Raw genomic sequence first — 12,839 nt, 5'->3', positions numbered from 1 at the left:
GGTACACTTATCAAATTTACATCAAATTAATTAATAACAGTGAATGTGCATGTTTCTACACATTTTCATTAATCATGTACAATGTCAAATGTTTTCATCTTTGCCTATCTGACAGGTAGATAATTCTACTTAAGATCTCATTGGTTCATAGTTGATATGGTTTAGCTGTGTCCACATTTAAATCTCAGCTTGAATTGTATCTTCCAGAATTCCCATGAGTTGTGGGAGGGACCCAGCGGGAGGTAATTGAATCATGGGGTCCTATCTTTCCCATGCTATTCTGGTGATAGTGAATAAGTCTCAAGAGATCTGTTGGGTCTATCGGGGGTTTCCACTTTTGCTTCCTCCTCATTTTCTCTTGCCGCTGCCATGAAAGAAGTGCCTTTCACCTCCTGCCATGATTCTGAGGCCTCCCCAGCCATGTGGAACTGTAAGTCCAACTGAACCTCTTTTTGCTCCCAGTTTCAGATATGTCTTTATCAGCAGCCTGAAAACAGACTAATACAGTAGTGCTTTGGATATTATGAAGGTTGAAAAGAACCTAAGGGTTAAGTGATAACTTGTAGATGGCTTTATAATTGCTATTCAAGTATTTTAGTATGTTGAGATACATATATCTCCAAAATAAGAAAAATCTTCTTATTGTAGGCAGATGTCTACCTTATAATCCCTGGACACTAAATATGTTATTTTACATGGCAGGAAGGGATTAAGGTTGAAGATGGAATTAAGGTTGCTGATGGCTGACTTCAAGATAAGAAGATTATCCTGGATTATCTTGGGGGGCCCAGTGTAATCATAAGGGTCCTTAAAGGTGAAAAAGGGAGGCAGAAGTGGAGGTCAGAGTGATGTGATGTGAGATGCATTCAATTTGCCATTGCTGCCCTTGAAAATAGAAGAGAAATGCAAACAAAGAATGAGGGCGGCCTCCAGAAGCTGGAAATGGCAAAGAAATAAATTTTCCCTTTGATTCTCCAGAAAGGGATGCGGCCCTGTCAACACCTTTAATTTGGTGCAGTGACACCCATGTCAGATGTCTGATTTCAAGAATTGTAAAATAATACATTTGTGTTGTTTTAGCCACTAGGTTTGTGAGAGCTTGTTAACACAATAGAAATCTAATACAGATAGTAGGGTGGTACACACATTGCAAAAAATAGAAAGCGGGGCATGGAATTTGGGAAGCACTGTGGGCTGAGAACATACTGAGGTACATATGCATGTCTAGGGGCATAACTGTCCATGGAAAGTAGGATTAGCTTGGAGGTGGACAGAGTCAGGAATTTCACTTTGCTGCTGAAACTTTCTCTTAACCTAACTACATTATAGCAAACCGAAGTTAACTAGAATATGAAGCACCTTCTCTTGCTGGCCGTAAGGCCCACATTAGGAGACTACCATAGCAATATAAAAATCCTTGTTACATTCAACATTGCACCTGCCTATCAATATAATTTCAAGCAATGTTTATCCAATGGTGAAAAGCAACATATGCATGATGGAAAATTTCCTAGCTGGAATTCAGAAAACAGGGCATGATAAAAAGGACTGGCAATCTGTTAATGGACTCTAAAGAAATCCCCAGTAAATTGAGATTACATGTATCACCCAAATTATAGAGAAAGAAGGCACCCTGTTCTTCATCTTTTAATTAATGATTGAGGCTGGGAAGTCAGACCACTTTCCTCTCTACACAGATTCACTTATTAGGTTAAAGACATGAGAGTAGCTGCTCATCCAAGTATTTAAAGTGGCAAATGGGCCAGCCGTGGTGGCTTACGCCTGTAATCCCAGCACTTTGGGAAGCCAAGGCAGGAGGTTCAGTTGAGATTAAGAGTTTGAGATCAGCCTGGCCAGTATAATGAAACCCCATCTCCACTAAAAATACAAAAAATAGGCAGGTATGGTGGCACACGTCTATTGTTCCAGCTACTTAGGAGGCTGAGGCATGAGAATTGCTTGTGCCTGGGAGGCAGAGGTTGCAGTGAGCCAAGATTGCACCACTGCACTCCAGCCTGGGCGACAGAGCAAGACTCCATCTCAAAAAAATAAATAATTAAAATGGCAATTGCCATTTTGCCCACACAGTGGCTACCTCATGTTTTTGTGTATAGTAGCTATGTGGGCTACCACAAAAATAATGGGGAGAAAAGGAAGTAGCACTGATAGGGGCAAAACTTTGATTCCTACAAAAGAGCAGAGATATAAAGTTCGGACTAACTTACTAACATTGCTGTTCTTTGGAGAGAAAAACTATTTGTATGTAAATACACACACATATATGCACAAATATATATACATATATGTGTGTGTGTATATGGCAGATAGTATTTTCCAGAGATAGCTTCCATCCCACATTTTTTATGCTATGTAACCTTGCTATTCTGCCACCAACAGGTGGAATCTCAATTACCCTACCCTTGAATCTGGGCTTAGCTGGCCTTAGTGGTTGTTTGTAACTACCAGATTGCAACAGAAATGAACCTGATTACTTCTGAGGCTAGGTAAAAATGTAAAATAAAATAACGAAATACAATAAAAAATGTTTAAAAAGCTTTCACCTGTTCACGTGGAACTAAGTCTCCAGATTTTACCTCCCAGAGAAGCTCCCTCTGGGAACCCAACCCTGTCCTAAGAGGCATCTGCCAGGCAAAAGCAATTGATCCACCGTAACATATTGCGGGTCCAGCCGGAAATTGGAACGTCAGCATTTTCATTCCGGAACACCTGCGTGTAGTTGAGATTTAGGGACTTGAATCAGGTTCGCTGTCACCATCCAATTGATTTGGAAACCGGTACTTCCCCTTTTCTAATGTCTTCTCAGAACACTCCATGGCACATAGCCACTTGATAAAATCAGCTAAGGAAAAAAGGTACTTTGAAGCTAGTACTCCAGCCTCTATGGCTATTTGTCAGATGGAAAGTTTAGCAAATTAATAAAAGCTATTTATAAAAATTTGAGGAAAGATTAGGTTGAACCCTGATCAACAAACATACTGTTTTGCTATCATTGAACCATTAATACAAATGCTTACACTAAAGCTGGGCACGGTGGTTCACACCTGAAATCCCAGCAGGCATGGTGGGTGGATTACCTGAGGTCAGGAGTTTGAAACCAGCCTGGCCAACATGGCGAAACTCCACCTCTACTAAAAATACAAAACTTAGCCGGGTGTGGTGGTGCACACCTGTAATCCCAGCACTTTGGGAGGCTGAGGCAGGAGAATCGCTGGAACACAGGAGGTGAAGGTTGCAGTGAGTTGAGATCGAGCCACTGCAGTCCAGCCTGGGCAACAGAGCAAGACTTGGTCTCAAAAAAAAAAAAAAAAAAGAAAAGAAAAAGAAAAACAGCAACAATGAATGCTTACACTTAGAAATGGTTTGTCATCTTCGTCCAGGAATGCCTATTTTCCATTCATTCAGTGAACATCCAGCCCATCTTGTGCCCTGTCATTGGAAGGCTTTAGGAATATCGAGATGAAAAGATATGAGCCCTGCCTTAAAGAATCTAGTAATCTAATGGGCACCCGAATGAACGTTTGTCTACAGTGTTAGGTTAGGAAACAGCCCCAATACGTGCCATTTGCCAGGGGGAGTCAGAGCCTCACCTATTATTTGGGGTGACAATCATATAGCGTGCAAGTGACATATTTACCATGCTGTATCCCTGAAATCTTTTCATCTGTCCCAGCTTCTCTATTGCCATTGAAAGGTTTCTGTTTTAATCCCTTGTCTTTCCACCTATTAGGGTAGCCCCCCATTGAGTCTCCAGAGGAGAAACTCCTGAATCTCTACACCCATGATTACAGGGTAAAAAGAAAGAAACTTCACTGTGATTCTCAAGTCTACCTTTGACACTGCTGAAAGTTACCTAAGAGATATAAATAATTATGGGATTCTTCTGCTTTTGCCTGAAAGTGTTCACTCTGGTTTTCTTAACAAGGAATTTAAGGCCCTTTGTAATATGACGTTGATCTGCCTTTCTGCCACTGTTTCCCATTAACTTCATATTCCATCCTAGAGAAGAAACATTTCCTCAGTATACCATGAATTTCCACAACTTCAAAATGCAGCTCTAGTGAAATCAGGTTCATGACGTTTTCCCCATTCTTCAGACAATGTAAATTACTCCCTCCTCAGAGCCTTTGACTCCTATATCTAGAAAGGTACTTATAGTCTATAAACACTTTTAACGTATAAATTGGTGCTTTGACTAAAGTATAAGCAATATGAAGACAGGAAAGAATCTTCCTCTTTGAATCGCCAGCATCTAGAAAAGTCCTTAGCATATGACAAGTGTTTGATAAATGTCCTTTGAGTGAATGATGATGTAGATGATTTTAATAAAAGTGTTCTGTGCTAGTGCCTTGATCAAGTTGGTGCTGTGAATGAGTTTTGAGGTATATTTTGCTTGTTGGAAGGCAATTTCTTTCCTGTTTAGGAAAAAAAGCCCCTGGAATGAGCCCAAAAAAAAGGTGAACTGAGGTGTTAAGGCCTCTGGCTCTGTGTTGCCCACTAGAGGAGCCTGTACTCTGCCAAGCAGGGCCTGTTTAACATCCTTGGAGTGGCTCTCTTGAAGTAGGCACACTTTCTAAGGCACAAAAATGGACAATCACTGCAAAAAAGCTTATTACACGTTGGGAAACATTTCTGGAATTTCTGCATGGGATTATTCAAAACAAGCCTCTCCATAGCTGGCTCACTAGCTGTTTTTTTGTTTGTTTTTAGTGAAAGAAAATTTGTTAGAAAAGTAAAGGGATAAAGAATGGCTACTCCATAGGCAGAGCAGCCCCTAGCTGGTTTTAAACTTTCTTTCTCTTGCTGCTTGTGACACATCTCCATATTTCATTTGTTTGTTTCCTTATCTAGATGTGAAATGTAAGACCATCTGAAGGGGAGCTTTGGTTCAAGTCAAACGCATGCCTCAACCTAGCAGAGCCAAAGAGATACTTGTACGATGTAAGTCAGATTATGTCGTTCTTCTGCTCAAAACTCTCCAATAAATAGCTCACCATTCCCTTCAGAGAAAAGCCAAAGGACTTAAAATGGCCAACAAAGCCTATAATCTGCGCCCCCCTCCTCCCTCTACCTCACTTCATCTTTCTCCCTGACTCACTTGGTTTCAGTCCTACTTGCCTAGTATATTCCTTCAATTACACTCCCATTTCAGGACCTTTGCACTGACTGTTTCCTCTGCCTGGAGCCCACTTGCTCCAGCTTTGCACATGGCTACCTCCCTTACTTTCTTCAGGTGCTTGCTAAAATACCATCCTCTCAATGAGGCCTACCCTGAGCACCCTATTTAAAATTGTAACCTGCTGTTCCCTCCCCCTGCAAACTCTAAAATTTCATCATCTTTCTTTAGTTTTTGCTATAACACTTATCACTTTCTTTTTTTTTTTTTTTTTTTTGAGACAGAGTCTCGCTGTCACCCAGGCTGGAGTGCAGTGGCGCAATCTCGGCTCACTGCAGGCTCCGCCCCCCGGGGGTTCATGCCATTCTCCTGCCTCAGCCTCCTGAGTAGCTGGGACTACAGGCGCCCGCCACCTCGCCCAGCTAATTTTTTGTATTTTTTAGTAGAGACGGGGTTTCACCATGTTAGCCAGGATGGTCTCAATCTCCTGACCTCGTGATCTGCCCGCCTCGGCCTCTCAAAGTGCTGGGATTACAGGCGTGAGCCACCGCGCCCGGCCAACACTTATCACTTTCTAATATACCATAGAATTTACTTATTTACATATTTATTGCTTAATGTCTATATCTGTCTGTGAGAATATAAGGCCCATGAAGTCAGGGATCTTTTTCTGTTCTTAACATTGTTGTATTCCAAATGGGAGGCTGTTGCTTGGCTCATGGTAATCCCTCAGTTAATAGCTCTCACATTAACTAATCCTTGCCATCTCTTCTGTGTTGGAATTTGTCCATGATAGAAGCCTCCTGATCTGCCAGACCAGTGTTGTCCTAATATTTTATTCAGTCCAGAATCTGTAATGTTTTTATTGCCAATAAAGCATGTGAAAGGAAAATAAATCTTAGGTCCCCAAATCACCAAGCTAATACAACTCCTCTTTTTTGGAGTTTTACTTGCTTCCAACAAGGCAGGCAAGATTTCCTGTTTCCATGATGATGGAAGGCAGATAATTCCTTTATGGAGTTTGAGCTCGCTTCCGACAGGGAAGATGAGGTTTTTTTCCTGCTTCTAGGATGGTAGAGAGCAGTTTACAGCCTGAGACCCATCCCTAGGTAAGTACCTGAATTAGGATTTGTCCTGGTTAAATTTAAGACTAACAACCAGCTAGTCTTAATTTCTCCTTACCATTAGAGCACTCAATAATCTTATAAGTTGTGCCATCGTTTGTTTTGCTTAACTGTTTTTTTGTTGTTCTGGTCTTTTTCCCATTGGGTTTGATCAACTCTATCTGACTTTATCAAATCCAAAGGAAGTTCCAAATTATGGGGAACAAGGCCTCTGAAGTGGCTAAATTCCCATACACACAAAAAATGGTGATATAGTGGGGGAGAAAAATGGCCAACCAAGGAAAACAAAAAGAGGAAAGGTTTTTTATTTTGACTACTGAAGGAGCTTTATTTACATAACAAGGCCACCTTTTTGCTAGCCAGGACAAACTGAAATGGATATTGCCCCATACCGCAGTTTGATAGCTAAGGTTCTGCCTTCTTTTTTTTTCCACTATGACAGCCTGGGTTTGGTTCCTAAATCAAACTTTTTCCGGTTTGATACTTGGTACTGCTGAAATAGCAGCAATTTGTCCTAGCTGGAATATAGTAATGAGATTTAAAAAGATTTTTTTTAAAGGAGCTCAATGGTTAAAAGTCATCTTAATTAAAAGCTAATATCCAAGATGTGTGTGTGTATGTGTGTGTGTGTGTGTGTGTGTGTGTGTGTGTGCGTGTTTGTATTTAAAAGGCCTTCATGGGGTTTTTTTTTTTGTCCTTCTAAGACCCCGTCTTACTTTTGAGCAAAAGTTTTTTCCTCTCAGTTGAATGAATTTTGTTTTCTTCATTAATAGCTATTGCAACAGAGGCTACTCTGGGGTTTTTAAGGAAGGGTGTAATTTAGACACTTAGAAATGTCTTTGTTAAAAAAATTTTTTTAAGTGTATTGTAAAAGCATCACATGGTCTAACCTCAAAATAATTCCTCTGCTCAGAGCTCAGAGATCCAGTTAAAAAATAGTTTCATGCGCGTCCGTGTGAAGAGACCACCAAACAGGCATTGTGTGAGCAACATGGCTGTTTATTTCACCTGGGTGCAGGCGGGCTGAGTCCAAAAAGAGAGTCAGTGAAGGGAGATAAGGGTGGGGCCATTTTATAGGATTTGGGTAGATAAAGGAAAATTACAGTCAAAGGGGGGTTGTTCTCTGGCGGGCAGAGTGAGGGTCACAAGGTGCTCAGTAGGGGAGCTTTTGAGCCAGGATGAGCCAGGATGAGCCAGGAGAAGGAATTTCACAAGACAATGTCATCAGTTAAGGTGGGGCAGGGCATTTTCACTTTTGTGATTCTTCAGTTACTTCAGGCCATCTGGGTGAATATGTGCAAGTCACAGGGGATGCGATGGCTTGGCTTGGGCTCAGAGGCCTGACATTCCTGCCTTCTTATATTAATAAGAAAAATGAAACAAAATAGTGTTGAAGTGTTGGGGTGGCAAAAATGTGGCGGGGGTGGTATGGAGAGAGAGAATGAGTGATGTTTCTCAGGGCTGCTTCAAGCGGGATTAGGGGCGGCGTGGGAACCTAGAGTGGGAGAGATTAAGCTGAAGGGAGATCTTGTGGTAAGGGGTGATATTGTGGGGATGTTAGAAGAAACATTTGTCATATAGAATGATTGGTGATGGCCTGGATACGGTTTTGGATGAATTGAGAAACTGAATGGAAGATACAATGTCTGAATAAAAGAAGGAGAAAAATGGGTATTAAAGGACTAAGAATTGGGAGGACCTAGGACATCTAATTAGAGAGTGCCTAAGGGGGTTCAGCGTTATTACTTGCTTGGCTGGCAAGTTTTTGGGCTTTATCTTTGAGTTTTTTTATGTTGTCATACACCAGGTCAGATTGATTTAGGTAAAAGCAACACTCCTCATTTAAGAAAATATAGAGTCTTCCTTTTTCAACAGTGAGTAAGTCAAGGCCTCGGCGGTTTTGGAGGACAACTGCAGCTAAAGAGTCAACTTGGACCTGGAGGACTGATAAAGTTTGTGATATGTCTGTGATGCTAGCAGAGAAGTCATTAGACAGGCTACGGAAGGTCGTGACAGAGGTTGAAATGCCTGCTATTGCAGTACCGAGAGCAATAGTGGAGGCAGAAAGTCTTAAACTATCAAGGGAATTAGTGGAATAACTCTTTATTGTCATGTCGGTGTCATGAGGGGAACAGGGAGCTCTTCGGTCCTATTTGCAAATTGAATTTTGGGGCTAAGGAAAACTAGTGTGCATGTGCCTGTCTAATTAGCAGGTAGACACATGTAGGTAGAGGATCCACAGAGGATGGAGAGACCTTGTGCGAGGCAAAACTGGAGATGTAAAGTAAAAAGGTGAGAAGGAGTGCTGAAAGGGGTGTCTTGTCCTAGACTCCTAGGGATCCAGCTAGGGCGGTAGCTGTCAGAGGTTGTAATGGGGACTAATGGGGTAACTGCGTAGAGGAGGAGGTTCGCTTTTCATGGTGTATGAGAAAATGTTGAGTATCTATGAGCAACTTTTCACTGTTATTTTCGGGGCTGGGTATAAGTAAACAAGAAGAGGGCCTGGGAGGAGAGTCTGACGAGCAAGGGGAAGATAGCTAAGGATGGAGTGAAATACAGGGTAAGTGTCTTCTTAAGCAATAATTACTGCTAATGTTTTTAAGTTTGTCTGTATTGATAGAGGGCTTGTCTGTAATATGGAGCTGGAAGGCTCTAATTGTTTCAGTGATGTGTGTAGTTGGGCTTCAGAGATGAAGACTAAAGGAACATTGAGAAGGTGAAGGATTACCTAGGGGAATTCTAGTGGGTCTTTGCTGAGATATACATAAAGGAGCGGCCACAGGAATAGTAGTTTGTGTTGTGAGAGGTCTAACTATGGGGGGAATAGAGTTAATATAAGGAGAAAGGTTTTTTAAATAAGTGCGGAGGAGGGCAGCAGCTTGCTGATCTGAAATGTCTGGGGAAGTCTTGCTGGACTTGACTAGAAAGTAAATGAGTTCTTCAGGAGGGTAAAGGTGAGGGCTGTTAAAGGAAGTTCGGACGTGTAAGGAGACAGGAGATGTTGCCTAGTCTGTCTGTAAGGTGGGGACAGCTGTGTAGGCACTGGAAGAAAGGGAAATACAAAGCTAGCAGTTGTTCGCTAAGGAGGGATTAGAAGCTGCTAGGAGAGATTGGGTAAGGTTGATAGTGTGGTGGAGATAGCTGGGGAGAGGTAAAGGGTGGCATAATAATGGCAATGAGAATAAGAGTGAGTATAAAAGTAAAGACTAGAACTTCATCAGGGTGGAAGTATTGGAGGGTGTGCTGGCAAAGATCATCTACCTACTTTAAGAGGGAATTAAGAGTGGTGGTTTGGGGATAGCACCAAGAGATATCAGCTGTGATGGCTTGAAGAAACAGTCTAAACTGGCAGTGTAAACAAGAGTAGGGCATTTATAAGAAGTTCAGAATGGAAAATAGGAGTATGAGTAGACAGAAAATAGTAGGCATGACAGGCTTTTTTGGGGCTCGGCCTAAGTGGTGGGGGTGACTTCGTAAAGCCTTGTTGCAAAAAGTAGGGTAAGGACGAACAGACCTAATACAATGAAGGGATGTATTAGGCTCATAAGGGTTATTACTGTTCTTCAGAAATGCGAGTGAGTTTAAGGGAAGTAGGGGAGAGTACTTGTGACTTCCAGGAGGAAGAGGAGGGATTAGGCTGGCTGTCCGATGGACACAGCTTTATTCCGGAACGGTGAACTTAGTGGGGAGGATCCTGCAGGCGGATGGCAGTCGGGGTACTATAGATGACTAAGTAGGGTCCGGTCCATTGAGGTTGTAGAGTTTGAGGGGTCAGATTCTTAACAAGAACTGATCGTCTAGCTTGGGTGTCTTCATATGGCTGGGGATCTGGAGTAGGCAAGAGAAGATTAGCAGCCTGGCGAATTTCCTGTCTAGCTTGTTGGAGGACTGGAAGATAGTCGCCTAGAGGGCTGGTGTCTGGGATGAGGTTGGGGCCAAGCAAGAAAGTTCGTCCATATAAAAGTTCAAATGCACTGTACCTTGTAGCATCTCGAGGACAGGCTCTAATTCTGAGAAGGGCAAGAGGTAAAAGTACTGTCTAATCTTTAAGGTGGAGGCTGAGCTTGGTGAGGTGTGTCTTTAAAAGACTAGTAGTCCATTCTACCTTTCCTGAAGATTGAGGATGGTAAGGGATATGAAGGTTCCACTGAATGCTAAGAGCCTGAGAAACTGCTTGGGTGATTTGACTAGTAAAGGCTGGTCTATTTTCAGACTGTATAGAGGTGGGAAGGCCAAACCGAGGAATTATGTTTGACAGAAGGGAAGAAATGACTGCGGTGGCCTTCTGAGACCCTGTAGGAAAGGCCTCTACTTATCCAGTGAAAGTATCTACCTAGACTAAGAGGTTATTTAATTATCTGACTCGGGGCATGTTGAATAAAGCTAATTTGCCAGTCCTGGGTGGGGGCAAATCCTCAAGCTTGATGTGTAGGGAAGGGAGGGGTCCTGAATAATCCCTGAGAAGTAGTAGAATAGCAAATGGAACACTGAGAAGTTATTTCCTTGAGGATAGATTTCCACGATGGAAAGGAAATGAGAGGTTTTAAGAGGCGGGCTAGTGGCTTGTACTGTAGCATAGCCTGCCTTTGCTGGTGTGTGGCGATTAGGCCTGGTGGAACTGCCATCAATAAACCAAGTGTGATCAGGGTGAGGAACAGGGAAGAAGGAAATGTGGGGAAATCGGGTGAACATCAGGTGGATCAGAGAGATGCAGTCATGAGGGTCAGGTGTGGTATCAGGAATAATGTGGGAGGCCAGATTGAAGTCCGGGCCAGGAACAATGGTAATGGTGGGAGACTCAACAAAGAGTGAGTACAGCTGAAGGAGCCGGGGAGCAGAAAGTATATGCGTCAGGTGTGAGGAAGATAATAGATTTTGGAAATTATGAGAGCTGTAGAGAGTGAGTTGAGCATAGTTTGTGATTTTAAGGGCCTCTAAAAGTATTAGGGCGGCAGCAGCCACTGCACGGAGACATAATGGCCAGCTTAAAACAGTAAGGTCAAGTTGTTTGGACAAAAAGGCTACAGGACGCAATCCTGGTCCTTGTGTAAGAATTCTGACTGCACAGCCCTGCACTTCAGCTGTGTGTAATGAAAAGGGTTGGGATGAGTCAGGGAGAGCTAGAGTGGGGGCAGTCTCTAAAGCTGTCTTCAAGGAATGGAAAGAGGAGTGGAGAAAGGATTTAGGATCTATGGGGTCAGCTAGGTTTCTTTTTGTGAGTTTATATAATGGTCTGGTTAGGATGGCAAAACTAGGTATCTGAAGGCGAAAGTATCTAACTATGCCGAGGAAGGAAAGGAGTTGTTGTTTTGTAGAAGGGGTTGGGGTTTGAGAGATTAGTCGGACATGATCGGCAGGGAGAGCATGTGTGTTTCTTTGAAGAATTATGCTGAGGTAGGTAATGGATGGAGAAGAAATTTGAGCTTTGGAGGGGGATACCTGATATCCTTTGGAGAATAAATGCTGAAGGAGCAGAAGTGTGTCTTGTTGAGAAGATTCAAAGGAGGGGCTACAAAGAAGAAGGTCATCAATATATTGAATAAGGTGAGAAGCGGAGGGGTGGAAAGAAAGTAAATCATGAGAAAGAGCTTGGCTGAAGTAATGAGGGCTGTCCTTGAAACCTTGCGGCAGCACAGCCTAGGTAAGTTGCTGGGACTGACAGGTGTCAGGGTCAGTCCAGGTGAAAGCAAAGAGAGGCTGGGACGAGGGGTGCAGGGGAATAGCGAAAAAAGCATCTTTAAGATCAAGAATGGAATAGTGAGTTGTAGAGGAAGGTATTAAGGACAAAAGAGTGTACGGGTTGGCCACCACAGGGTGGATAGGCAAAACAATTTGGTTGATAAGGTGCAGATCCTGAACTAATCTGTAAGACTTGTCCAGTTTTTGGACAGGTAAAATGGGGGAATTGTAAGGAGAGTTTATAGGTTTTAGAAGCCCATGCTGTAGCAGGCGAGTGATAACAGGCTTTAATCCTTTTAAAGCGTGCTGTGGGATGGGATATTGGCGTTGAGTGGGGTAAGGGTGATTAGGTTTTAATGGGATGGTAATGGGCATGTGATTGGTTGCCAGGGAAGGAGTAGAGATGTCTTATACTTGTGGGTTAAGGTGGGGGGATATGAGAGGAAGATGTGAAGGAGGCTTTGGGTTGGGGAGAAGGGCGGCAATGAGATGCGGCTGTAGTCCAGAAATAGTCAGGGAAACAGATAATTTGGTTGAAATATCTTGGCCTAATAAGAGATCTGGGCAGGTGGGGATAACTAAAAAAGAGTGCATAAAAGAGTGTTGTCCAAGTTGGCACTAGAGTGGGGGAGTTTTCAGGGGTTTTGAAGCTTGGCTGTCAATACTTGCAACAGTTATCGGGGCAAGGGAAACAGGCCTTTGGAAAGAAGGCAACTTGGAGTGGGTAGCCTTCATATTGATTAAACGGGGGATGGACTTACCTTCTACTGTGAGAGTTACCTGAAGCTCGGCATCCGTGATGGTCTAGGGGGCTTCCGAGGTGATTGGGCAGCGTCAATCTTCAGTCGCTAAGCTGAGAAGATCTGGGAAGGAGTCAGTCAGAGAGCCTTGGGCTAGAGCTT

General features: G+C 42.9%; 1 long non-coding RNA gene across 1 annotated transcript in view; it reads left to right on the top strand.

The window, feature by feature from the left end:
• Positions 1–4,911: 4,911 nt before the first annotated feature.
• The window catches only part of LOC131381520 (uncharacterized), a 54,967-nt gene continuing 47,039 nt past the window's right edge, over positions 4,912–12,839 (top strand). The window contains exon 1 of the long non-coding RNA XR_009210326.1: positions 4,912–4,959. This is a non-coding gene — a long non-coding RNA (uncharacterized LOC131381520). The remainder of the gene's footprint in view (positions 4,960–12,839) is intronic.

Source organism: Hylobates moloch, unplaced genomic scaffold (genome assembly GCF_009828535.3).
Source record: "Hylobates moloch isolate HMO894 unplaced genomic scaffold, HMol_V3 SCAFFOLD_16, whole genome shotgun sequence".
In the NCBI taxonomy this organism is placed as follows: Eukaryota; Metazoa; Chordata; class Mammalia; order Primates; family Hylobatidae; genus Hylobates; species Hylobates moloch.
Note: the sequence above shows the minus strand (reverse complement) of the source record. Positions and strands in the feature narration are given on the sequence as shown.